This window comes from Parasteatoda tepidariorum, chromosome 10 (assembly GCF_043381705.1).
Source record: "Parasteatoda tepidariorum isolate YZ-2023 chromosome 10, CAS_Ptep_4.0, whole genome shotgun sequence".
Lineage (NCBI taxonomy): Eukaryota > Metazoa > Arthropoda > Arachnida > Araneae > Theridiidae > Parasteatoda > Parasteatoda tepidariorum.
The window spans coordinates 58,221,634-58,248,090 of NC_092213.1; the positions used below are offsets into that span (position 1 = coordinate 58,221,634).

Here is a 26,457-nt window from a genome sequence, read left to right on the forward strand (position 1 = left end):
AAAAATTCGTGAAAAATATTTGCAGCTACAGTCATCAGCAATAAGCATGATGGTTTTCAAACAAAAACTATACTAAAAAGAGTATGGTCAAAACTATAAGAACATGGTACAATTTACAGTGTTTCTGGCTATGAGGTAATATCAAGAAGCTTTGGAATTTTTACCAACTGCAATATTAATGATTTTTGGTAAAATTAACAATAAAATATGGTCTTATGTGATAAAATTTGGTAAATGTGGTTAACTTTGGATATTTTATCCTGATACTTCAGAGCATGGCATAAAAATCATTCTTTCTGTTAAATTTACTTTTCAGTTTTGAATTCTTTACTAAATGTGTGGTGGTGGCTAAATGATTTTTCACGCAGAATCATCTAAGGATAAACGAACTTAGTATTTAAAAGTTCTTTAGATATGGCGAAATATCCAAAAAGTAAAATCAACATTTACGTTCGATAAAAAAGAATTCTAATATTGAAACACTTAGCTACTACTTTTCTTTCTTTCTTTCAAAAAAAAATTAGTAAAATATTGCTACACTGTAAACAATTCCGGATCAAATTACGGTATAAAGTACCGGCACTTAGGGTGCATCATCCGTTGAATTCATTTTTATCATAAAATATTATACCGTAATTGTTACAGTAATATTTATTTGATTAGAATGATTCAGTGATTTTACGGTACTTATTTCTCTAAAATTTCGGTATATCAGATGTTTTGTTTCGTAACAAGTTCTCGTGAAAATGGATTTTACGGTGGTGCCGGTTTTTTTCATAATATGAACTGGAATTTTTCTGCAGTGTAGACAAAAATGGTTTACAAACCTTTTAATAAATTTTTTTTGTGAAGAAAAAGTGTTGTAGACAATATTATAGAAAAATGCATTTCTAACTAATGATTGCAGCTTTATCTTTTTTGATATAAAGTCAATAATAGACATAGATGTCCTGCAATTTTGTTTTCATAATGTAACAGAAAGTGTAAATTTTATTTTTATTTGGATAAATCTTAAATTTTTTTTTCAAGTATCATGTAACTCTTACAGATGACATTTTCCCACAATTAATTTATATCAAAATATCATATATTATATCAAAATATCATAGGCAAAAATGGTTTACAAAACTTTTAATTAATTTTTTTTGCAAAGAAAAAATATTGTAGACAATATTATAGAAAAATACATTTCTAACTAATAATTGCAGACTTTATCTTTTTTTATATAAAGTCAGTAATATACATGGATGTCCACTGCAATTTTGTTTTCATAATGTAACAGAAAGTGTAAATTTTATTTTTATTTGGATAAATCTTAAAATATTTTTTTTCAAGTATCATGTAACTCTGACATTTTCCCACAATTAATTAAAATCAAAATATCTTATATTATTTAAAAAATATATAACAATTGAAAGTGTTAGGAATTTCTATTTATTGCCATTTTCTTAAAGTAAATATTAATTAATTCCTCGTTCTATCCCAATAATCCTAGAGAATATATTCGAGTTCTCTTTTATCTATCATTTGACTCTCAAATATTTGGATTTACAGAAATGAGAGGTGCTCAGTACCGGAAACGTGATGGAGAGGTGTTTTGTCCTGAAATGCTTTCTGATAAATAGACGGAAATTTACTCTTTCCGTGACTGTTTTAATATTCATTGACTATTAGGCAAAACATTTCTTGGGAATACAACATTTTTTGGAATATATTTAGAATATTTTTATTATTTATACTAAAATAGTCGGGTTTATATATTTTTATATGAATAGACTTTTATGAACAATATTGTTTTATTTTTTTTGGAAATGCCAGCTTGCATCGCTTTGTCCGTTAATTGTTTCTAGAGGTAGCAAAATGTTTGAAAGTGTTATTCTTAGTTTACTGAGTTTTATTGTGAGTGTGCCTTCTAATCTAAACGTATGTATAAAATGCTATTTTGAACCAAATATATCGTGATGTTGCTTTTATAACAGAGAAAAATGATAAATAGAAATGGTAGACAAAATTATAAAATCGAATTTTTAGTTCTTTCATGTTTCATTTTTTTTATATATTTATTTATTTATTATTTTTTTGCAGGAACCTGAGTATTAGCATCTCTGTAATTTTGGCAATATGGTATAAATTAGGCATAACATTTTCAAATTTTTTTTAAAGCGTTTTCGTTATCACCATGATTTTCTATAGAAAAAATCTTTTATAAATTTGTAAATCGCAAACAAATTAAAACATAAATATTTTCAACATTGCAGAGATCTTTTTAGAATACACATCACCAAAACCAGAGTCAAGCACATAGTCTTTTTTTAGGGAACTATGGGAGGAATGCCAGATAGTTTTGACCCCTGTCAGGAGATGTGGACAGCACCTGAACTGGTACCCAACTTCCAAGCTTCCACATACAATCTTCTACATTAAAATTTTCAAAATCACTGCCGTATTTTCAGTTTTTGAAAATTTTTATGAACGCAGGCAATGCATTGGAGTAAGTTTTTAAATATTAAAAAATTAGACCACAAATGCTTTTCATTTTCATAAAACTGTGTGGCTTTTCTCCATATTGACGTTTTGCGCCATTTTCAAACTAAGCGTAGACAACGCTTACTTTAGACAGGCTACATGAGTAACTATTACAAACTCTCGCCTGATCGATGATTCAAATTATTTTTCAAAAACCCGGATTCAATAATGTCTTTATTTTTCATCCAACCTAATTTAAATGTAGGAGATGCCAAACCGGAATTTCTAACTTTGTACACTATTTTTAGTGGTAGGGAAATAACAATTGAGTAGGCAAATGCTTGTTCTTTTTAAATTTCGCTATCATTTTAAATCATCACCATACGTTTTCTTATTAATGAACTTTTCGCATTAATTCGAAAAAGATAAATGCCACATCGATGAAAAGTGGGTTAAAAGAACAGAAGGAAATGCAAGCTTTTAAGGAAGAGTATGATTTGCTATTAACAACTAACATATTAGGTGATAAAATACTAAAAGAAACATCACCATTTTCTTTTAATTAGAAAACCTCTACTAGTACAAAAACTATTAATGGTTATTACTATCTTAAGTTATTGTTTAACAGATTTTTTAACTATATGCTTTGATTGCAGCAAAAGCTTATTAGCAAAAGGTAGAATAATAATTTATCCTGATAAAGTAAAAAATATTTTTTTAAATATATTTTTAGCTCTGCTATAAATAAAAAATGCAGACAGAAAATATTATTTTAAATTCTTCTCGTATACAATATCTACAAAATAAAATATTTTAAATTTTGTATTATTTTTAGCAATTATAAATTTTACATAATGTCTTAGCTCTTGAATCAACAACCATTTTTACCACGTTTATATCAACTTGCCTTCTTGTATGTCTGTTCTGGTGGAATTTTGTAATCGATTTTAAACTAACTTCCCGACTAGCTACAAACTTCAAATTTCGCACATAGCTCAGAATTAGATGACAATGCACGAAAATGGAGAGAAAAAAGACATAAAAAGTAAAATAAAATTAAAGAAAAATTAATATTTTCGCGATTGTCTTTTGTTGCCGATTCTATTATTTCAAATTAGTGTCACATGTCAGTTGAAAAGTTTTATACATAACAGAACATATACACATACATATACACGTTTTCTTACTCACGCACATGCACAACCACATACACATCCACATTCAGATACAATTACCGGTATACATACACATATTCTCATGAGCACACATACTGTTATGTATTTTTTGCGCCCCACGTTTTCGTTTTTCAAATTTTTGTTTTTTAATTATTATTCTCCACTACAAAAACGTGGTTTTTAAAAATTTTGCTTTTTATTTTGATTTTTTTCATAATTTAAAGTTATCATAATTTAGTTTTATTACTTAATCAAGTAGAGAGATTTATTCAAAGCTAATAACATGCTACAATAAGTTACTTTCTTTAATGCTCAATTACAAAAAATGGTATTATGTAATAACCAAAATAGTGATTGGATATATTTGTTTATCTATAGTGGTTATTACTTTCTGTTAATAACTGTTTTAGCTTAAAAAAGCATTTTGCTATGTCTGACTTCAGGTCCAGATATAAATATAAATATTTATAGTATTAACATATTATGGTAGAATAAACTATTTTGTTTCTTTAAGATGAAACAAACTATCTTTTTTCCCTTTAAAAAAAGAACCGTCAGTTCAAAGGAACGCCAGTTTAATAAATTATTAAATAAAAGGAAAGGAAAAACTGTAGAATAACATTTATCAAAAATAATGTAAGTCTATATGCAATAACCTACAATAATTGAAGAAACGACAGGGATAGCCTGATTAGCAGGGCGTTGAACTAACGTTTGTGAGAACGGGAGATCGAATCCAACCAGCCGAAGATTCTCCGTGTAGTAAATGGTAACTGGTGCACGCTAAATCTGTTGGGTCACAAAGTCCTCCATGTTTCCATAGCAAATCAATAACTCTGGGGGTAATGAATTGGAGATTGAGAGTTCTCTGGTTCAGATCAAAATTACGATCTGTTAATGAATAGATATATGAATGGGTCCACAGTGTGCGGGTGGGTGACCACTTGGATCAGTCTGCGTAGGGACCGACTTCGCGTGCAAGTCGTCGGGCTACCAAAGCGGGGGTGCCATCCCCTCTGTGGAGAATCAAAATTGTGATGGCTTGTCTTCGGATCATCCTCAGAGATGTTTCCCAGACCGTTGCCAATAGCCCAGTAGTCAATAGTAGTCGTAAACCCAAAAATTGGGTCGGCTGTTTAACGGCAGTCATAAAATAAAAATAAAAATAAAATAGCCCATTGTGCAGCTCTAGTGTGACGTAAATGAACAAATCAAAATCAAAAGTAAAAGCAACCAAATAAATGGCTTTTGTGCCATGCTCTAAATTATCCCAATAAAATTACGAAAATGATCTTCAGAGCTATAAATCATCTTAACATTTATTTGATAATTTGATGTCTTTACTTCTGACAAAAATAGAAGAGTAATAATATGTTTACACTTCCATGTTTATTTAAAAAATCAGTTTAATTAAATGGTTGATGGGAGTTAGATGACTGTTAATTATTTATTATTCTGATATAATTTTTTCGATTATAAAACAAGGGGATTGAATGTTATTACGGGATTCGAACCCACTACATATAAGCTTCAGGGCGGTTAGCGGAATAGCAATACTGCACGAAGAGTAAAACAACATATATTATTTGGGGCCTTTGTCCTTTTGCTAAACGAACAGAATCGTAGAGATAATGGGTTCGATATCTTTGTGCTGTTTTTCTCATTTTTATGCTGCCTGTTCAGCAGTTTGACAAGAGACAAGTCATTCCTTGCCTTAAGGAAACAACCATATATATGTATCTAAACCAGAGCCGGATTATACCTTTCGTAGGCCCTAGGCATAGCCGTTTTTGGGGCCTCCCCTCCCTCCCCCACTCCTCCCCCCTTTTCAAAAAATATGCTAAAATTTTTTTGCATATTTTTTTTTACATTTTTATTAATATGGATTTTAATTTACAAATTTGTTTATCGAGCTTTATCTGCAATACCGACATACTGCCGATATTGCAGTTGATATTGATAATACCATTATGATTAGTTCGATCGATAACTATGTATGCATTTCACGTCAACAATACAACAACAAACCAGCAAAGAAAGCAGTGAAATTGATAGTGAGATTAATTACAAGAAATATTTTCTATATATATTTACAATTTTCAAATTTGTATGAACATAAATCTGCGCAAGAAATGTTGAAGGCTCAAATTGAAGATAAACTTGTGAATACTTTTCCTAACGTTCACATTGCATTAAGAATATATTTGTCGATTCTTGGATCAAATGCAGAAGGAGAAAGATCTTTCTCCAGATTAAAATTGATAAAAAATTATTTGCGTTCAGCAATGAATCAAGATCGTTTGGCATCGCTCGCACTTATGTCTATTGAATACGACATTTTGCGTAGTTTGGAATTCGACAGCATAATACAAGATTTCGTTGAATCCGAAAAAGTAATATATTAGATCATAAGATTCTGCAAAATAATTTATTACTAAAAAATATTATATTTTTATTTGTATCTTCATAATTTTGCGCAAAATACACTTGTTGTTTTTAAAGCTAAATTATTTTTGTCAACAAATTTTTTTCTCCCAAGTTTTTCGTAGGCCCTAGGCACGTGCCTATAGGTTAATCCGGCCCTGATCTAAACTTAATTTACTGTTACACATTTCAGGGCTTCATCTACCTCCATTTTAAATAACGATTGTCGGAAAGACGAGATCGGTATAAAAAGTTAAAAAAAAAAAGCATTACTATTCCTAGAATTTTTTTATATTCAGTATTACACACATAAGCTTATGTACTCATTACAAAACACCCTTTATAAGTCGTTTATGTTTATGTGTGCGCTATCTATCTCGTGATGACCCGCAATGGATTTATCGTATAGACACGGTTCCCATTAGAACACCGAAGTCAAGCATCAGTGGCTGCGGTCAGTAAGCGGGTAGGTGACCACTTTGATCTGCGTAGGTACCGAGAGCACGTGGCAGCGGTCCTCGTTAAACTGTTCTTCCGTAAAGTGCTCGACCCTGCTTGTCGGGCGATCGAAGCAGGGAAGCCATCCCCTCTGCAGTGGAGCAAAATTGCGATAGCGTGTTTTCAGTATATTATTTTTTTAAAAAAATTAATTATATAATTATTTTTTTTTTTAAAAATGGGTTAATTTTCTTTCATTTTCAATGTAAATAAATATTGAGGCAAACAGGTGTTGCTCAGGTGATTAATAATCTAGAACGATGCGGAAAATTTAAATCATATTTAAATGAAATTATTATAATCTTGTATTTTTAGATATAATTAGAAATAAATATAACGATATGCCTATATTAATTGGATAAATACCACGCATCTGATTAAAAAATGAAACTACAATTCTTTCCCTTTATGCATATTATATTCCCTTTATATTATTTCTTAATCAAATAATTATTTTTTAAAAAAAATTGGTTAATTTTCACTCATTTTCAATTCAAATAAATATTGGGGCAAACAGGTGTTGCTCAGGTGATTAAATAATTTAGAAAGATGTCGAAAATTTAAATCATATTTAAATGAAATTATTATAAGCTTGTATTTTTAGATATAATTGGAAATAAGTATAACGATATGCCTATATTAATTGGATAAATACCACGCAGCTGATTAAAAAATGAAACTACAATTCTTTCCCTTTATGCATATTATATTCCCTTTATATTATTTCTTAATCAAATAATTATTTAAAAGAAAAATTGGTTAATTTTCACTCATTTTCAATGTAAATAAATATTGGGGCAAACAGGTGTTGCTCAGGTGATCAAATAATTTAGAAAGATGTCGAAAATTTAAATCATATTTAAATGAAATTATTATAATCTTGTATTTTTAGATATAATTGGAAATAAATATAACGATATGCCTATATTAATTGGATAAATACCACGCACCTGATTAAAAAATGAAACTACAATTCTTTCCCTTTATGCACTTAATATTCCCTTTCTAACCGTGGAAAATCCCCTTTCCGAGTTACTTCGGATGAGAATATCCCTAAAATCGATCCCGGAGTAGGAGAAATCCCGAAAAGTCTCCAAGACACATACACACACACCTATCTACCTTAGGTTGTGTGTGATCTCGACTCCGGAATAAAATACGCACGCATTGAAGCTCCGAGCGCAGTTTGAAAGAGAACTCCCAAATACAAATAGTATCTTCATCTTCGATTAAAAACTTGTGCGTTGAATCTACTCCCTGTTCATCCTTTTCTCCCTCTGCGGCGGCTGTTGACAGTTCTTAACGAAAACAATCTCGGACAGGCAGTTTTCGTCTACTCTTTCATTTATTTCCTGTTTTTCATAACAAGTGAGTGAGATTTTTTTCACTGCATGTTTGTGTCAGTATGGTGTTTTTTTTCACACCTGTTTTATTTTTATTTTTAAAGACACGTGCTTTTGAATTAAAAGGTTTTTTTACAATGGGATTTTAGCGAAAACCGTAAAAATGTGTGAAAATCTGAATATGCGTTTTTGTTAAAGTAATTCTTTTGTATATATTTCTTACATTCATTGTAAAATTAGTGCTATTCAATAATTTAAAATTTTTTATTTTGCTATTTGTATTACGTTTAGTCTAATCTTTCATTATAAAAGTGAAACTTTAATAAATGCATTTAAATCCTATATAATATAAAACTGACCGAAATCTTCTATTTGTTTTCTTACGTGTAAATTTGCAAAAACTCACTCCTTAGATTTCGTTGAGTAGTTCTGAAATGAAATTTGTTTGAAATTCAAAACAACAGTATATTTGGTATAATTAAAATGCTAACATGGGTGTGAATTTGTATTTTTCCAGAGGAGACAAAGTCTAAAAATAAGCTTAGAAAAGAGCTTAAAATATTTTTTAAAATATAAGTATACTTTCTTGCTTTTTCTAAATTCAAAGGGAAACATATCTCTTTCTTCTGTTTCTGTTGGTCAGTCTTGATCTTTACTTAGAAGAGGAGTTATTGTATTTCTTAGACCAAAAGAGACTTCAATTCTAGATGACAAAACGCACAAGTTTTAAGCAACCAATTGAATGCTTTTTTTATTCATTGGGCAGTATTTGTTTCACGGAAATTTTTAATCTGTCATATTTTGTTTGAAGGAAAGAAAATTTTGATTTAAAACGTATGTTCTTTTATTTTTGTTTTATTGTTATTTTATATACTTATTATAAACTGTTGTACTATGTGATTTGTACTTAAGTTAAAGTGGATATTAATAACCGTTTTTTTATATGTTTAAGAACTGATTTAAGATATACATTTTTTCAATCAAATAAAAGTTTTTTTAACCACAACATAATATTTACAAGGTTTACCACTTCAAAACAAAACATTTTACCTTTTGTTGTTTACGTGTCCAAATTAGGTATTCAATCTGTAAGATTTATTGTATACAAGAATGCTATAATCATTCCTTGTTTACTTTTTAAAATATTTATATTTGGTTTTGAATTCAAAGTACAGTTTTTCTAAACTGAAAAGGTAGTAAACAGACGGAAATATACACTAATTGTAAATCCGTAATTATTACAATTATTTCTCTTGAAAAGTGACTTTCCACTTAATTGTGTTTTTTTTATTGGGCATTAACTGCTCATAAGTTTCTAATTATTTTATTGTAAAGTATGTGAATGTTTTCTTTTATCGAAATAAAAAATTTTAAGGTAGAGTGCAAAAGCATGATTTTGGACAAAGTTTCCAAAATTAAGTTTATTCCTGCAGCATTAGCTTTCTAAAAATACTTTACTTTTGCTTGTACTCCAATTATTTACAAAGTTGTGCATGATAATCGTGAGTAGACTAGTAATTTTTAGTCTTTAACTGCGTTTATCTCAAAATCAGAATTCTTCAAACTTTACACCATCTTAAACACGATACCTCATATTATTTTTAAAATAATTGTTTACAATTTTTCATAAGTGTTTATAATTATGTCACACGTTTTCAACTACAGACTAAACGAAAAAAGTAGAATTGCAGTAAAGTAGATTTTTTATGCATGTTTTTTTCTCAAAGACACGAACTGAAACAGCATTAAATGGCCTTTTCTAGTTATAACTAATGTTAAAATTTTAAAGCATTAACATAAAGGATTTAAGCTAAGTAAATGTAATGATAGTGTTGTATTGATAAATGTGTGCTGTAAAATTTTGTTTCTCTCGAGAATTAATTAAAAAATCATTTTAACGCTGCTCTTTTACTTATTTTGAGGATTCTATAAATCCTGAGTAAAAATAGCGTTGATTAAATTCACAAATTTAAATGTTAAACATTTTGTATTATATAGAATGTAGTATTTAATGGCACAATAGCGCGAAGATGCTCTTTCCAATTTTACTATGAAATTTAAGAATAACTAAAAATATCTTCGAATATCAAGAATAACTATAAGTTTTTATTAAAGTTCCTTCAATGACAGTAGCTGTTTGAGCGATCTCAGGTTTACGGGTGTTTTAAAGAGCCACAGAGGTTAAAGCACTGGACTATTGTTGCTTAGGACCTGAAGTTTTGCTAGCCACGGTGTCTCAGTTTATGGAGCACTCGTCTCACAATGTAGGGCCAGGTTTGAATACCAGTGATGGTTTGTTCCCAGCTGTTGTGTCCCTGGATCGCACCGACTACAGTGCTGACGCAAAATATCCTCAGTGGTAGACGGATCATTAATAGGAATCCCCTTGCCGTCAAGCTAACCATGAGAGGTTTTCGTGTTTTTTCTCTACTTGTTACTCTCTTGTTTCTCTACTTGTTTATACTCAAATGCAGGTTAGTTCCATCAAAAAATCTTAATTTGTCCTGATAATTGATCCCCTTTGTCTTCTGGATTGGGTTCAAATTTACGAAGCCATGAAGTTGAACATTGATAGTCGTAAATTGGGTCGGCTGATAAACGCCGGTTGTAAAATAAAATAAAATACTTTTGTCGACCCATTTTAAACTCCCCCTTTCTTTATTATTGAGTGGGATCTTTAGGCTATAACGTCGCTTTGAAACTAAACCGTGGTAACTCAAAAAAGCAAGTTTTTCAGGTTTCAAACTTTCCGCGCTAATGCTAATCGCGGCAATGCGATGACGATTTATCTGCTCTCTAAATTAACTTTATGGAACTATAAAGATAACAGGTTGTTTTTCTAAAAGGGTGACTTTTTTTTACACAAAATGACCCAAACATCTCATTTTTCGACTTTTTTGAGTTACAACTGTTTAGTTTCAAAGCGACGATATGTGTTCTTACCATAGATTATATGATTTTTCATTCCATTAACTAAAATTGAGCAAATAGTTAGTTCTCCTTGAAGGCTAGTTTGTCCCAATGATTGATCTAGCATTTCCCTTTTCTTCTAGGTTGAGTTCAAAATTACAAGACCACGGAGTTGATTATTCATAGTTGCAAAACCGAAATAAATTTTAAACAAGTAAATATTTAATTCCAAGAAAAGCTGATATTTTAACGATTATAAAAAAAATATTTAATTATGTTCATTGGAGAGAATATTGCTGCGATTTATTTGACATGGCAGTATCAGCAAAAATAAAAAGGTTCACAATGTCCATGGATAATTTTATTTTTATAAGCATTTTACGATTATTATTTATAAATAAGACACTATCTACTTAGAAATTTATTTCTCAGTAGTTATCATATCTAAGAACTTAAACATTCATCACAAAATCGTTTCGAAAAATTAGTAGGAAGTTAAGAACGCGGAGGAACTTGTATATACTCGAGTGAATTTTAAAAATCCTGGTTAGGAATATATTATAAAATTGCATAAAAATTTTATCCTGTAGATAGAAGCCGATTCCATATTTGAAATCAGCTCCGTGAAAATATCGGCGATCTGTTTGAAAATGTGAAAAAAAAACATAAGAGAACAAAAGTAAATTTGTTCCCCAATACGGCAGCATTTTTCAAGTAAGTGATCGTGATGTAGGCGAGGAAATAACATAATATTCAAAAAATGTCGTGCTGTGCGTTTGTTTGAATTGGAAAATGCTTCGATAATGACGAGAGAGACGTGATGCCTCAGGGGATAGACATGATGGTGGCCCGTGAAGCCTTTTTTTTGTGGCCCGCGAACTAAAATATATAAGTTTTTTTTTGCGGATAATTTTCGTAAAAAAATCTTAATGGGTTTAAAATACTTTTGTTTCGTGAAAAGGGCCTAATTTCTTCGTTTCTGTGAAATTTAACATACCAACGGTGCAAAAAAATTATTTTCTCAGGTAAAAATCTACTTCGTATTTTCATTTGTAATCAATTCTTTTGTTCTGTACAACTTGATAAAAATCTGACTGTAATATTTAATGTTCCTTCAAACTTAAGAGTCCTATATAAAATTTTGATAAAGTTGCGGTCCACCATTTGACTGATGTTTTTGGTTGCGGCCCCCGGCCTTATTTAAGTTGGAAACCCCTAGGTTAGAGCGCTCACCTTCCAATGAGGTGAACTGGGTTCGAATCCCAGTGATGGCTTGTAGATACGAATTCTGCATCCGGCTTGCACCGACCACAGTGCTGACGTAAAATATCCTCAGTAGTAGACGGATCATGAGTTAGTCCCTTTACCGTCAGGCTAACTGTGGGAAGTTTTCTTGGTTTTGCACTCCATGTGACGCAAATGCGAGTTAGTTCCATCAAAAGTCCCTCACGAAGGCAAAATTTTCCCAATACTTGATTCAGGAGTTCCCTTGTCTTCTGGATTGGGTTCAAAATTACAAGGCTATGGCGTTAAATATTAATAGTCGTAAATCCAAAAACTGGGTCAGTCGTTCAACGACGGTTATAAAATAAAATAATGGCGAAACACTCAGTCTTTGGCGAATTCTGTGGAAACAAGGGTGAAGTCCGAAAAAAGTAAACATCTTAAAATTCAAACGACGCAAACATAAGTGGTGAAAATTAAGATTTTCATATCGCAAATTATAACGGTACATAGCAGAGCTATCAAAATTCAGAAAGCTTGGACGAGAGGTGTTATGTTAAATTATCATAAAATGTTGTGAAAGCTTCGATATTAGTCACAAATGAAGAAAAAAACGGCTTATAATTAAATTTAGTTTATCGCTTCCTTTTTCACTTATATATCAAAATGAAATATTCTAAGGGGGTTTTTAAATGGGAATTAAATACTGTTTTGTTGCAAAATTTTTTGCATTGATCGCAATTGCTCAGAAATGGTATAAAAATATCTCCACTTAAAAATCAAATTTTTATTCGTACGTTCCGCTTAACGTAAAAACTTTAAAAATGCAGTTAGTTAACTTTTTTAGATAAAAACTTCCGATTTTGAAAAATTAAACTGAGTCTTATTCGAAAAACAGAAATTAAACTAAATCCTAAAGAAATCTAAGCAAGTTTCCAATTAACTTTATAGCATGCATTTAATAAAGTGCTTGTTAGTTAATGTAAACTAATTTCTTTATTACGAATTCCAATTAACTTTATTACATTAATTTTAATGAACTGAAGCCCTTTTAGTTAAAGTACAAACTAAATTCTTTCTACGTAATTGTCGGATTGAAAGAGCTGCAGTTTAGGAAGGGTAATATTAATTACATTTGTAAACTATAGTAGAAGAAAGTTAAATTTGAATCAAAATGTAAGACTTATAAATGTATAAAAATATACATTTCATTAATTAAAATCAAGTCTTTTACTATTGTTTTGACTTATAAAAATATCTCCATCGGCAATGCAAGGCGATTTAAAGGCGAACAATTTTAATAACCAAACTTTGAAAAGAATATGAGATATCTATAATAAAAAGCTCGAATTTTATGTTAGAATATTTTAAACCAAAGCGATGAAATAATAATTTTAATACATATTCATTAATTAGAATAGTTACTGTGAGTCATAAACTATACTTCTCATTAGGTTAAATAATTATAATTTGTAACAATTTTGTTAGAAAATTTCATTCGATTAACATTGGTTTGTGAAAACTATTGTGTAAAAGTTTTTTAAAGCTCAAACTTAGAAATTATGAAAAATATTTTAATCATTTACTGTTTATTTTTAAAAAATTCATTAATTTGCCTTAAGGGCATGCAATAACAACAAAATGTACACAGAAGAGCCATTACATTATGACCACCCTCCATCTGTAACAATGGGCTCGCCCAGGTTTTCATGGTTTCTCGCTCAGGAGCAATGTTTTCATGGGGCACATTAAGACCCATAATCTTCACAGAGCAATCTCTGACGTCTGTAAGCTACTTGAACATAGTTGCAGACCAGGTTCACCCATTCATGGCAACAGTTTTTCCTGCGGGGGATGGTGTTTACCAACAGGATAATGCACCATGTCATAAGGGTCGAATCGTCATGGATTGGTTCGAGGAACATTCCAGTGACTTTCAAGTCATGTCTTGGCCCCCAAATTCACCTGACCTTAATCCAATAGAGCATTTGTGGTCCTACTTGGAAAACCAAATTCGTGCTGCCACGCTACCCCCTCGCAATGTGAGGGAATTGCAGGACCAGTTGGTGAGCGCTTGGTACCAGATACCTCAGACTACCTATCAGCACCTTGTGGAATCAATGCCACGGCGGGTGCTAGCAGTTTTGAGGGCTAAAGGTGGTCCTACGTGTTATTAGCAGGGTGGTCATAATGTAATGGCTCTTCGGTGTATATACCTAGCATGAAGATGCCAAGTGGCATCTGAATGTTTCACTGCAGAATTTAGAAAAATAATTAGCAAACTAAAACAACCTTTGGTTTAATTATTAATCTATGGAACTATAATATAAAATTCAGTTAATTAAAATACATGTAGATGTATGGAGGTATTACCGCATAAAGCACGCTTAACTAAGGAAGTTAGCATAGAAATTTATTTCTCAGCATCTTTGCTCTTTTTTTAATATAACAATCAATATTTTCTATTGTTGGGAAAGAAAATATTTAAGTGTAAATTTCAGCGTAATAATTAGTTTTTTTTATATCCGAAATGTTGAAATTCCTGTTTATGATTGTCAGTTAGAAGCAAAGAGAAGAAAAATGAAGACTATTCAAAACAACATTAAAATTATAACTTAGAATTTAATCTGTGCGAGAATTTAAATATTATTTCGTTTCCATTTCATTTCCTTTTGTTTCAAACAATTCTTTAATACTTTTTTTTGTATTTCTCTTCATAAGCTTTCGTCATTTTTTTTCATTTTATTAAAAAAGAACATTTGAAATACAGATAAAAAAAGAATTTATTCGCAAATTAATTAAGCATATTTTATCCAATTAAATCTTCTTGAATGTTTAGTTTTTAATTGAAATACCTAACAGTACTTAGTTAATAATTTTTTTATCTTCAAAAATTTATTTCATCATAAATTTAAAAATACAAAATAGCTCAAACAGTGATTACTGAAAACACATTTATTTCATTATTTAAAGTTACAGGTTAAGATTAAGCTGATTTTGAATATCAATTAAAATTATACCTCATCTGGAAAATGTACGAATAACTTTTCGATTTTAAATGCATTTAAATTACTAACTTCATTTAAAGGAATTTCGGTTCATCATAGATATTTCAAATGCGTATAATAAAGAAGAAATATTTTTATTCGAAAGTTCAATTATTTATTTCACAACTAAAATTTGAAGAACGTAATCATTATTTTATAACAAATCGACTTTAGTTCCACAGGTAAAAGAAGAACAGAATACTAGAGAACTCAAGTTACAAGAATGATATAAATTGAATATACATTCTTTTTCTGAAATTTGATTTGCCATTGGTTGTATTCTTAATTGTTTTGAATGAAAAATAATTGTTTTTTTAATTCATTTTACAGTTAGAAATGGACATTAGGATAGAATAGGACATTTCATAAATATTTCATAAATAATATGCCCTGCCACTAGAATAAAGAAATAAAATCATAGATATTAACATTGCTTAAGTTAAATGAATTTTAAATGCATTTGCGATATCTCTGTTTACATTTTTGTTATTTTAAGATATAAGATTTAAAAACGTGGAATTGCGAAGATATATAGAAAAATGTACAGGGAGTACAAGAAATAAAAAAACGTGAAATTGATAAGATATATAGAAAAATGTACAGGCAGTACAATGAAATTAAATAAAAAAAACTGTGAAATTGCAAATATAAAGAAAAATGTACAAGGAGTACAATGAAATGAAAAAAACGCGAAATTGAGAAGATATATAGAAAAACGTACAGGGAGTACAATGAAATTAAATAAACGTGAAATTGAAAAGATATGTTGAAAAACGTACAGGGAGTACAATGAAATTAAATAAAAAAAAAACCGTGAAATTGCAAAGATATGCAGAAAAATGTACAGGGTACAGGTACAATGAAATAAAAAATTTAACTCCATGAACTAGTGGCTGGAATATCACGAATGGCATTTTGTAGCCTAGAAAAGTGCAGTTACAGAGATGAAATTTGACATGATGGAACAGTCATTTTTGTTTATCTGCTTGAAATTTTTTATTTTTTAAAATTACAATTCGTTCAAAGGTTACTGACATTTTCAGGCTTTTTTTTTTATATCTCCGCTTTCTTCTTACATTTTCCTTTAAACAATAACCATACATCCTTCGTCGCAAAGAAAAGTTGTAAAAATTATTTTTCTCACGAGATTATTATTATTAAAAAAAAAGTTTTTTTTATAATATTGCCACAATTATTTTTTTAAAAAAAAAACTCATTCAAAAAAATATGTTTTAAAAACAAAGTTTGGTGGTTATTATTACATAAATCGTATGGCAGTTGGTCAAACGGAACGCAAATAATGGAGATGTTTGTTTTGAAGGCTCATTTGTAAAGTTTCTTTGTCAAAAGTTGTATAGGTTAAAATTAAAATTACAGAAAATAAGGTGTCGAACGCAAGAAAAAGAAAAAATTATGGGTAAAAATAAAAAATCACTAATATCTTTTAAATAAAATTTCAGTTTCATTACGAAAAATAAAGATGGGAATAAATAAAGTAATGCTCCGCAGTGGACTGATAGTTAAGACACGGTTCCCAGCAGATCACCGAAGTCAAGCATCACTGGCTGCGGTCAGTGTGCGGGTGGGTGACCACTTGGATCAGTCTGCGTAGGGACCGAGGGTGTGCGGTATTGGTCCTCGTTAAACTGTTCTACCGTAAAGTGCTCGACTTCACGTGCAGGTCGTCGGGCTACCGAAGCGGGGGTGTCATCCCCTCTGCTGAGAATCAAAAATTGTGATGGCATGTCTTCGGATCATCCTCAGGGATGTTTCCCAGACCGTCGCCAATAGCCAATTGTGCAGCTCTAGTGCGACGTAAATGAACTACAACAACGATAAAAAATAAAGCAATCATAGGGATTGGGCAGTGAAATCGAGCAGGGGTATCTCTAAGTAAGAATAAAATTTGTTTATCTTTAAATTAAATAATCGTAATCTTCTATCGCTTTGTTATAAAAGCTTATCTGAATATTACGCTTTCATAAACATTACTTGTTTTGCGAAAGACTTATATTAAAAAAATTAAGTTACTTAGTAATTTTTTTAATGGAAAACAGAAAGGAAAGTATACGCTGTATCAAATACCATATCCTTTTCATCTACCGTATGCCCTGAATTGGGGCAGGTCGGGGTAAATAAATATTTTCATATCCTTTTCATCTTAAAAAAAGATGTCTTTTTTAGACAAAACAGCAATTTTTTAAATTTAATTAAATTTTAACAGAAAATGAATTTCGATTTCAGGTTTGGTTTCTCGATGTTTTCAAAGTTCACTATTTCGAGGAATTTTCAAACTTTTCCCTGTATTTTCATACATTTGTATTTTAAATGAATACTGCAAGTTTATACATTTAAATTTAATACATTTTAAATAAATTTTTCTTTTATTTTTTAATGAAATTTGCGGTTACTTTGAATTTTTGATGAACTTAAAAATCGTTACTTCTTTTTTTTGTATTTTTTCTTGTACTTTTTACTCGTTACTTTGTGAAATCAAAACTCACGTTTGCAAAACTTAAGTTTATGCTACATCAAATACTACATCCTTTCTAGCTTGAAAAAGATGTCTTATTTTATACAAAACAGCAATTTTTTAATTTTATGTTATTTAAAAATGACCGAAGTACATAACGTTTTACAAAAATTATATCCCGCATGTTGACCTACATATTAAAATAAGGCATACAATTTTCGAAAACTCATGGTCTTTCAAAATAGTGAAGCAAAATTTAAAAATCATGGTGAAAAATTGAGGTGAGTAAAAATTCCGTTCTTATAAGATTACCATGAAAGTGTATACTGACTTTTGCAATCCACTGTATGTCATGGCCATATATGGCAGTACTTTTACTTTCGTTACTTGTACCGCCGGTACAAGTAAAAAGTACGTACTTTTACTTGTACTTCGTTACTTTTCAAATTTAGTACTTTTACTTGTACTTTCGTTACTATTTTGAGGAAAAAGTACAAGTATTTGTAACGGAAATGTCGAATGAAATCCTTACTTTTTTCTAAAACTCGGTAAGCTTTCTAAAAAAGAATTAAATTAACAAAAAATAATTATGTTTTTTTAATTTATAAAATTAATGTGCAATATATATGCATTCACAGCTAACTTCGTGTTTAAATACCTTGACCTCCCGTGGAGCGCTTATTCAGCGTGGATAAGCGCGTTCTGAGAAATTCTCGCAGCAGACTCAGTGACACCACTTTCGAAATGCAATTATTTTGCAAAATGAATAAAAATATTAATTAGCAAGTTATTTTCATTCATTTTCGAGTTTTATGCATTTATTTAATACATTGTAAATAAAAAATGTTGGATTTTGCTACTAAATTTTTTAATTTTCTTTTTGAACTCACTAATAATACATGAATGACTTAACACATTTTTTACTAAATACATTTTTACCTAGTACATTTTTTACTAAAATTATGTTTATGCCCGACCTTATCAAACAACGCCCAGTCAAATCTCTAAGAACTTCGGAACTATTTGTGCTATCGAAAACTATTATAATTACTATTTTAACTCTTGAAAACTCGAAGGTATTAATTTAGCCGCTGATACTAAAAATTCGTTAGCAAATTTTAATTATTCCGTTAGGCAGAAATGTTCGGAAAATGATTTTCTCGCATGACTTCAGCATTAGCCATTGTTACAAATAAAACTGTATATATATAAACTGTATATAACTGTATATATAAAACTGTATATAACTGTATATATAAAACTGTTTTTAAAATAAGAACTTTTTACTTTTTACTCGTTACTTTTTTTAAAATTACTTGTACTTTTACTCGTTACTTTTTAAAAGTAACGTTGCCATATATGGCCATGGCTGACGAATTTTGAAATGTTACGAATGAACTTTGATTAAATATTGATTGAAAGCATCAACTGAATTTGCAGACCAACTACTAAGTTCAAATTTAATCCAAACTTCTGAAATAATAATTGTACTGATTACTACGGATATGTATCTAGTATTTTCTGTTTTCCAGTTATTGATATTGATTTATTGTAGTAAATATACACAGAGGAAAGGTTAAGGAAGTTTTCCATTTAGAAGTCATTGATTGATTACCTCAGAGAATACATACACGATAATAAATAAAGTTAAGCAGGTCTGTTACGGTTTTCTGTTGTGAGTAATTAACATGAGGTTGGACGTTGAAAATTATTAGTTGCGCTAAGCTGAACGCTACATATTTTAAAATTTTATATCAATCACTCTATCCGGAGATTGCAAAATTTTTGTGAGCGATTTTAACTCTGGTAAAATGCATGTTTTTATGATAAATGGTATTTATAGAAGGTGTTCTGTAATATATATTTTTAGAAACCTTGTCAAAAATTAGAGCACAAAAGAAAACAAATTGAGTGTCACAAATAAATGTTTAAAGCAGAACAAAATTAAAACACCATCTTACCATTTTATTTTATAACCTTTGTTGAACAGCCAACCCAATTTTGCGTTTATTGCTACTAATGTTCAACTCCGCAGCCTTGTAATTTTGAACCCAATCCAGAAGACAAGAGAACTCCTGGATCAAGGGAGAAATTTGTCTTCGTGGGGTACTTTCTGCTGGAACTAACCCGCATTTGCGTTAGACTGAGAGGAAAACCACGAAAACCTCCCATGGTTAGTCTGATGGAAAGGGGACTCTAACCTATGATCCATCAACCACTAAAGATATTTCACGTCAGCACTGTTGCTTGTGCAAGCTGGATGCGGAATTCGTATCGACCAGCTATCGCTGGGATTCGAATCCGGTTCATTTCATTGGAAGGCGAACGCTCTATCCCCTGAGCCACAGCGGCTTCCATCTTACCACTGAGAAATTCGGGGGTACAAAACTTTAAAAAAATTTTAATTTTCAATTGAAACTTCAAAGTATTTTTAATAATTGTCATTAAATTCCTTTACGCTTCTTAGAGGAAAGCAAGCTTTAATATTTTGTACTACACCGGCATTTGTAAATAATGCTTTTTAGATTTCGATAGTTTTTGTTTCTTCCTTGCTTAAAAGTTACCCCCACTTTGTATTCATTTTTGACAAGGATTCTAAAAGTATATATTAAGGGTGATCGTAACAGAACACCCTACATATTAACATTGTACATTCCATGATCCATGGATACTACAATATTTGAAATATAGTGTTTTCCGTAATGATCACTCCTTTGTGTGGTTTTACTTCAGAGGAAGCCGTAAGATCGAATGATCTCTTCTAAGTAGTGCATTTCTTCTTCTTCTTCAGCACGACAGCCCTTTACAGGCCTTGGCTGCCTCAACCTGCCTTTCCGACTGATTAGGATTGATCTTAATTGCTTTCTTAGTCCAAAGAAACATTTGTTTGCCATTTTAATTCGGTTGTCTACTTCTGTTTTTATGCTGTTTTGGTCATTGATCATTGTTCCAGTGCATTTTTTTAGCTATTCAAATTTTGTGCAGAACAGAATACGGAGAATTTTGCCTTTTCGCGTCATATATTTATGCAATGGCTGTTGAGTAACGTGTGGACTGCAAAAAATTTCTGGATTAAACTACGATACGATTCAAATCCATTTTTACCCTAAAATATTCTACCGTTATTTTTACAGTAATATTCATTTAATATGTATACTAATTTTACGATTTTATGCCAACTATTACTGTAATAATTATGGTATATCAGCTTTTTTGTTCCGATAAGAATGGATTTTAAATCCGGAATATTTTGCACTGCAGTTTAAAAGGATACGCATACGTTTGACTTAATTTAGTTTGCTTTGATCTTAAAATAGAGTTAAATGAGTTACATATTTTTTATATATATATACATGCCGCAAATTTTTCCAATCACTTAATTTCTGTATTCAAATTAAGTAACAAGGCGAAAGTAGAAAAAAATAATTGGAATAAAAATGCATTAAGTAAACAAACAAGAGCATCAGTTAAGAAATAAGACTAGTATAACTTTTTATTCCAGATAAATTGAATTTGGCTGGTAAGAAGCTGAGCTCTTAGGATACAACTTCCAATCTACGAGTTTAAAGTTTTCAGATCACGCATTTACGAACGAATCGAGAAGCAGGTTAATTTTGTTTTCTTTAAATCGGTATCGTAATTGGCACTCCAGAAAACAAGTTTTTCTTTCTTAATTATTTGCACACATATGTTGGCTCAGGATAAAATAGAGAGTTCGCTACTGCTTCCACCTAAAAAGTTCGTAAAAACACTTCAAGTTCCAATTCTTTAAATTGAGTTAGTCAAGTACAGTCGTTATTTGCAAAAAGTTTTTTTAAATTTTTTTGGCAAACAATTTATTCACTCTATCGCTCTTTTTTTCCGAAGCTGACAGAGATAAATTGATTGAAAATGTTGAAGCATTGGAAAATGGGTTTTGAAAGCAAATCCCAAAAACTAACATACATCGTCGGGCAAATTTAGCTAGTTTAATTTAGTATTGCTCAATTTCTGTGAGACATAAGATAAATCTCTGCGTTTTAACATTCTAAAGTTTGAAATTATTTCTTTATCTTTGTTTTTAAAGGAAATATCAAACCGCTTTTTTCAAACTAGTTCTCGATCTAGTTGACAGATTTTGTTTTTACTACTTTGCTTTACTAATCCTAAACCCTTACACTCCTAAAGTCTACCACTTGTCTACATGACCATGAGCGTGTTATAACAAAGATTGTGTCATGCGATTTGTGTAATTTTATAATGCAGTTCTGCAAAAAATATATAATTTTAATATGAAATAGTCTTGGTGTAAAAGCAACATTTTTATTTATTGCTCAACTATGGTCTTTCATGATAGTTTTGAAGTTTTATGTTCATATGCCACGTACTAGAGAACAATTATTTAACCGTCATAGCTAATGTCTTGAAAGCCAATAAGGTTATTTGTTCAAAGCTAACAATTCTATGTATTTCATTTAAATATTGTAAACTTCATTTTTATCTATTTTGTAAGGTTTGAACATTGAAAAGTATTACTATTGGATACTTGCAAGCAACGTCGAGCGTGATCCATTTAAATCTGATCTGAAAATTGATGCAGCGTGATAATAAATCCAAGCTTTAAGGCACTACCATGCTATTACATGTTATTAACATGTTATTAGTTGCAAGTACCCAATTTTGTAATCATAAAAAGAAAGAAAAATGCTTTTTGAACCCACGTGTGTGATCAGTATATTTAATAATAAATTTTACAATTCTAGGAAAAACTTTAAAAAAAGGTTTTTTGTTTAAGCAAACATTATCTTAATTATTCAACCAAAACAAAATTACAAAAATATGATACAAAACAATGGAAAAATCAATATTATATGTATTGGGTAAATGTTGGACTTCAACTTTTGAAAATAACATTTTTAGTGCATCAAAGAAATTATATAATGACAATTAAAACTATTTAAATAAACTTTGTCTAACTGTGTAATTATTCTAAGGTTATGAATCATTGGCAGCAAAAATTAGATGACAAAATTATCGATTTTAGAAACTCTTCGGAGAAAAAATTCCATCAAAGAGTTTCTACGTCGGCAAAGTTGTTGTTAAATAATAGGCATCTTAACAAGTTAAAACATATGTTCAAAATTGCATGAACTATTTTTTGTTTTGTTCTGCATAAAAATATTTAAAAAACGTATCTTGCTTTAGAATTTTTTTTAAAATTCTGCTATAATTTAAAAAAGTACAGAATATATTTCATTTCTACCATAAGTTGTATCATGTATAAATTTTATTGATTAGAAAATTTTGGCTCTTTCCTTTGTCTAGAGTGCCTGTTTCTAATAAAGTTAGCTACGACAAGCATCTTCAAAATTGTTTGTGGGATATCGAAGTCGGTTATCACACTTGGCAAAGTTTTTCTCAAACTTCGCTTTCTTGTTAACTGTTTTTAGCTACATTTCGTTTCATTCCATTATAAGCTAAAAGACAAACAAATACACCAATGTTAAACATATTATTTACCAATTCAGTTCTCAGTTCTAATTCATTCTCAATTATTTTAATTTTAGTCTACTACAAATAATCTTTTAGCTAGGTAACTAACGTTTTTATCAAAAATTTGTCTATTTAACTTTATCATAACCTGATAACAATGATAACTACAGAAGTTTCTAAAAGCTAATTATTTATCAAAATACATGGTTATTTAACAATATTTTTGCATGTTATAGACACTTTGAATAGTGAAGATTAATTTTTAAAGCAAGGAAAATTATTGCATGCCAATAATTTTAATATTTTGCGGGATAAAAATATTCTGCCACACTTCGCGAGGAAATTTTTATTTGGTTTCTTTTCGGTAAATTTTGGCACTCTGCCAATGAGAGAGTTAATAGTGAGTATTAACTCTCTAAAATTAAGTTAGAAACACATCACCTTTGCCGATTCCGCAATATTGCTTATTGAACGAGATCAGCACTGCGCAAGCTTCTTAAGGTAGCGTTGGCAAGTAGTTTTCGGCGCCAGTTTCTGCGCAAGCTCTTTCCAGCACGAAATTTCATTACACGTTTTGATTTAGTTAAGCGAGTGTCCGCTATAACTATTCTCATAACTAGAAAAATTGCTGGATTTAGCTTCCTATTTCTTTTTGGAAGACGCTTATGCAGTGCTGATTTAGTTAATCCGGTGGTCGTAATGAAGCGGGAAAAGAAATGCAAAAACCCTTTATTAAAGCTTCTTACTGACGAAACAATTCTCGTTCATAATCCTTCGAATTTAATTTTCTTTTGCTACCTAATTTTAAGACTTATTTTAAGCGTTGAAACATATTCAAATACATTTAAATAAAGGAAACGGGCGTATTGATATCACTTGACCACTTCATATAAAATTAAAGAGGGCTGAACTGGGAAAACAATTTGACTTGATTTATACGTCTTAATTCTCCGGAATTATCCAATGTCGCCTCGTAGAATCCTCAGTGTAGTAAATTTGCAAAATCAATTGAAGCGTTCCGGTTTCCACTGCAAGGCCATTTCCTAGACAATCCTAAGGCTCTTTGTGTTCAAACAAAGTGCAGTAAACTAGACTACTTATTTAAGCGAAATCAGGAAATGTCGTGTTCCTTACGAGATATTACAAGAATAGTCAATTACGAAAGTGATAGCGTTTTCCGATAAATACTGCATCGGATGGAGAGCCCAACGGAGGATATAAGGATTTTAATTATAGGAAATATACTGAAGTTACCATTAAATGCATCTTTAGAAGCTGAGATACGCGTTATTTCGATATGGATTAATACAGCGAGTTCTTCATAATTCAGAAATTCGCATGGGAAATACTTCGTCTTATTTAATGCGGTCTGAGAGCTTGTTTATTAAATTTTATACCCGCATATACTGGTGAATTGAATACAGATTTATTCAGATCTATGTATTTATTTGGCATTATGCTTATTCAAGAAAAATATGAAATTTATTTTTAAAAAATTATTTATTTATTTATTTATTTTTTTGCTTGAAAAAGAAATTATTATACTTCACATTGCGCAGAAAATCGCTTGGACAATATTTTGTCCAATTTAATTTGGTCTGAACGCTTGTTTATTAAATTCTATACTCACATATGCTAAATTAAATGCAGATTTATTCAGATTTCTGTATTTATTTGGCATTATTCTTATTAAAGAAACTATATGACATTTTTAGAAAATAAATTATTATACTTCACATTGCGCAGAAAATCTTTTGGATAATACTTTGTCTAATTTAATGTGGTCTGAACGCTTGTTTATTAAATTCTATACTCGCATATGCTAGTCAATTAAATGCAGATTTATTCAGATTTCTGTATTTATTTGGCATTATGCCTATTGAAGAAAATATATGAAATTTATTTTTGAAAAATACTAAAATTTTTTTTGAAAGGAAATTTTTTCAGTTAAATTATTATACTTCGCGTAACGTAGAAATTTGCACTTCGTCTTATTCAATGCGGTATGACCGCTTGTTTATTATATTCTATACCCGCATATACTAGTGAATTAAATGCAGAATTATTCATATTTCTACATTTATTTGGCATTATGCTTATTCAAAAAAAAAGATATAAAATTTATTCAAAAAAACTATTTAAATTTCTTTTGAAATGGAAATTATTATACTCCCTATAATGCAGAAATTCGCTTCGACAGTGCTTGCTTATTAAATTGTATACACACATAAACTAGTGAATTAAATTTAGATCTATTAAGATTTTCATATTAATTCGGCATTAAGTTTATTAGAAAAATTACATTATTTCTAATTATTACATTATTTCTTATTATACAGTTAATTTTATTCAACTTTGATCAAGCATATTTTAATTTTGTTCAGAGAAATACATTAAATTCTGTTCTGTGTTATAGAAATTATTGGGCTGTAGAATTAATACAAAAGCTGTATATTTGCAGACTCTTTCTCATTGAAATACTACATCTGTATTTATATTTGTATCACCATCCAAATTAAATTAGTAATTGAAATCTAGACTAAAAATAAGTGAAATACCCGTTTCAGCAAAACTAAAATTAATAAAAATAATTACATTGTTAAGAAAAGAAATAAATGTCATTTGTTACTTGATTAATTTATGCAAGGATTAAATATTTTTATAATATATACTTAGAGTAACGTAATTTAAAAACAGTTCAAATATTTATTTTATTAAATTTAATTTCAAATAATTTGTAATAAGTATCATGTTTATTTTTTGGAGTAAAGTAAACAATTTATGCGTAGCAGATTTGATTAAATTAGTTATTCGTTAAACAGTTTCTCTATCAAAATCAATTAAAACATTTCCGTTACACGAAATTTTGATCGTTAAAGCTCTGATAAACATCATTAATTAAACCTGCATGACAACTTGCGTTTATTATTTTGTTAAAATGAAAATATTAGCTTAAAATATTCAGTCAATAATTTTAGAATATTTCAAAAATTCAGAAGGAACATATGTAACATTGTTCCTAATGAGTTTCTAACCAATGTTAAGTAATCAAACTTCAGATAGAGATTGCTTAATATGATCAGTATTAGCTTTCGAAGTTTAAAGAGTTATTATATAGTTAATGGAAATAAATAGCGTTGATTATTAAGATTGGCAATTTAAAAATTTTTTTCGTACATTACCTTAATTATGGTTTTGATTGCACGTTTTTTATTAATTCAATTTGTTTTTTCTTCTCGTTTTTTTTAATCACTAAAATGTCATGTACACATTACTAGAAATTTCTCAGAAAAAATGGTTAAAAAACAATTTATTTTATTGTCCTTTAACCATATTCAACCAAATAAGTCAAATAACCATAAAAACTGTTATCTGTGAAAAAATCATTTATTGCCTGTTTTTAAACTAATATGGTTAAACAAGTA

General features: G+C 29.8%; 1 protein-coding gene across 2 annotated transcripts in view; it reads left to right on the top strand.

The window, feature by feature from the left end:
• Window positions 1-7,660: 7,660 nt before the first annotated feature.
• Window positions 7,661-26,457, top strand: part of LOC107454885 (neprilysin-1) — a 224,754-nt gene continuing 205,957 nt past the window's right edge. For both annotated transcript variants that reach the window (XM_043044755.2, XM_043044756.2), the window contains exon 1: window positions 7,661-7,931. The gene's annotated coding sequence lies outside the window, so the exon portion shown is untranslated. The remainder of the gene's footprint in view (window positions 7,932-26,457) is intronic.